Source organism: Bidens hawaiensis, unplaced genomic scaffold (assembly GCF_021521415.1).
Source record: "Bidens hawaiensis isolate Kalapana, Puna unplaced genomic scaffold, B.hawaiensis_p1.1 tig00072560_1, whole genome shotgun sequence".
NCBI lineage: Eukaryota > Viridiplantae > Streptophyta > Magnoliopsida > Asterales > Asteraceae > Bidens > Bidens hawaiensis.
Genome location: NW_027502679.1, coordinates 5307 through 7959, shown reverse-complemented (window position 1 = coordinate 7959; position 2653 = coordinate 5307).

Genomic DNA, 2653 nt, shown 5'->3' with positions numbered 1-2653 from the left:
TCGGGAGCATCTTCAGGTTTACTTTCTTTGGCTTGATCTGGGGTTTTAAAAGAAATTCGTGTTTTGACTGCCATTAGTTTATCTTACTTTTCTTGTTCTTCTAAACATGCCTTTAAGGCATCCCTGTGAGTTCAGACGAACTCTGGGGTCACCTTCCATCGTTCCTCCACACCATCTTGAACATCCGCTTCATTATTCTCTTTATGATCTTTTTTCGTTTCGTCTTCAATCAACACCGGACCTTCGTTTCGTTGATCGTCCGGGGAAACCTGGACTGCGCCTGCTTCCTTGTTTTTAGTTATCGAACCATCGCCACCCAATCCAGAATGGAACGGCAGCGGCGTGTCCTCAGGCTATGATTATCCATTCTTTCAAGGTTTTGGTGAGAACTTCAATCAAGAAAGTCCCACGGATGGCGCCAATGTTGATACCCTAGATGAATTCTTGGGTTATTGAATACTTGGAAAATGATTGATCAAGTGTAATGAGTGAATGTATGAATGTATGAATCTTATTATTAATCTCAATCTGCCTATTACAAATGATGATCCTTCTTTCTTATAAGGGAAGAGAGGATATTGATGACACAGAGTATAATATCGAGATCCTGGGGGAGGGCTAGTTTTCACCTGGACCAGGCAACAATGCCATCCTGTAGCTATGATGTGACTCTTCACTGATTTATTCTTCATTCCACTCCATCTCTATTGGGCTTGGGCTTTCCTCTTATTTGGGCTGCTCTTATGTGCCCGTATCCCATGTAAGGTCTTCAGCTGATTTTGAAGATTTAATGACTATATAAACAATAGATTTTGTGCTAGACCCAGTTTTAAAACCGGTTCAGATTGTCAAATGAAGCCAACAACCAAAACTTGGATTGGTTTAAAAATTGTTTTATAAGTGGAAAATATCCGGATTGGTTGGGTTCATACAGGTTTCAAACCTTTATATTCGATAACCTATGTCAAATTGAATGATCGGATTGAATTGTAACTCGTTTCAAAATTGGTTTTGGATTGGAAACTGGTGATGGATCACATAGTGCCATAGTGGTTTGAATGTACATCTAATGAATACTTTAAAATTAACTATTTAGAAAAATATTAAGGGCTTTTAATTGAATATTCTATTATCCTTGTCCCAAATTTCATGACGTTGATCTTTACGACCAGTGACGTATCTAGACACAAAATTTTAGGGGCAACGAATTTTTTTTTACTGTATTTCATACAATGTAAACGGAACAAAAGTAGAAACATGATAATTAATATAATTACACACATGAGTGCCAATTTCTCATGTTCGGTTTTTGAAAGCTTGAAATCGAACCATTATACTCGCTTCTTTTATTTTATCAAAAGTTTCTCTTTCGACCGCACAAATTAAAGCACTAGTCAAATACTCATCTCCCTTTGGTTGCGCAAACCCGCATTGATAAGCTTCAATTTAGGGAAAAAAACATATTCAGGAGAGGCATCGCGATACGCGATGGCCTCCTTGGCTAGCCTGTTGTGTATCGTAACGTAGGCTTGCGTCGTCACCCTCTAGACTTGCCACGTGGCTCCACGTGGCAGGCGTTGTGCCACGTGGCGACACGTGGCACACCACGTGACTTGTTTGTCAGACAAACCCATCGCGATACGCGATGGGTTTCCCTTCTGATCCATCGCGTATCGCGATGGGTCTAGAAACTAAAATTTTCATTTTTAACCCTCAGGTTTAGATTTTCACATTTTTGGTCCCTTGACTTTGAAACTTGGTATTTTAAACTCGAAATTTTCACGATGTTACAGTTTTGGCAGCGGAATTCTTAATAACATAGTGTTGCCTTGCAATGTTGCAAGTAATGGTTCTTGTGTTTGGACAAGAGGAAGATGCTTGTAATACTTGAACACAAGTATATAAGAAAAGAGTTTATATTGCTAGAAAGGTAGGTTACAAGTGATTTGAGTACAAGAGCCTAGGTGATATCAAATGAGATCCCATAACACCTATTTATACTAGTTAGGGGCTGATTCCAGAGCCTTCCTAACCTAGATCTTTCTATACAAAATATCTTAGCATGTTATTAGATCTTTCTTAGAAAATATCCAGCATCTTGAATTTTGTGGGCTGCTCTTGAAGCTTCTCTGCTGTCCTAGAAGTATCTTGGTTGTTCAGGGTTGGTGTAGTACGTACCGGGCTATTTCGGATAGTTCCAGAGAGTGCCGGGTTGTTCCATATTTTTCCAGGGAGTACTGGGTTGTTCCAGATCGTTCCAGAGAGTACCGAGCTGTTCCGGAGAGTGCCAGGCCGTTCTTGAAAGGTTCGGGTTGTTCTAGAGACTTCTAGGCTGCTCTAGGTTGTTCCGGTGTGATCCGGATGTTGCGAAAAATTTCATGTAGTTTGGCGGTGCTTGACATGTAGCTCAACAAAACGAACATCTCTTGCACTTTGTTTGTACATTATCATGTATCTCTACTACTCTGCCCTCCACACGCCAGGGTTGTTTATTGGCACCTAGGATAATGGCGGACAAAAGAATAGAATATTTGAGAGTAAAAGACAACGTTTGTGGCAATGATGCGAATAGGGCAAATATTTTCATATAAGAGTTTGAAAGTGTATTAAATTCATATATGTAGAACTGAAACACTAATATTTTTCTCGAGGA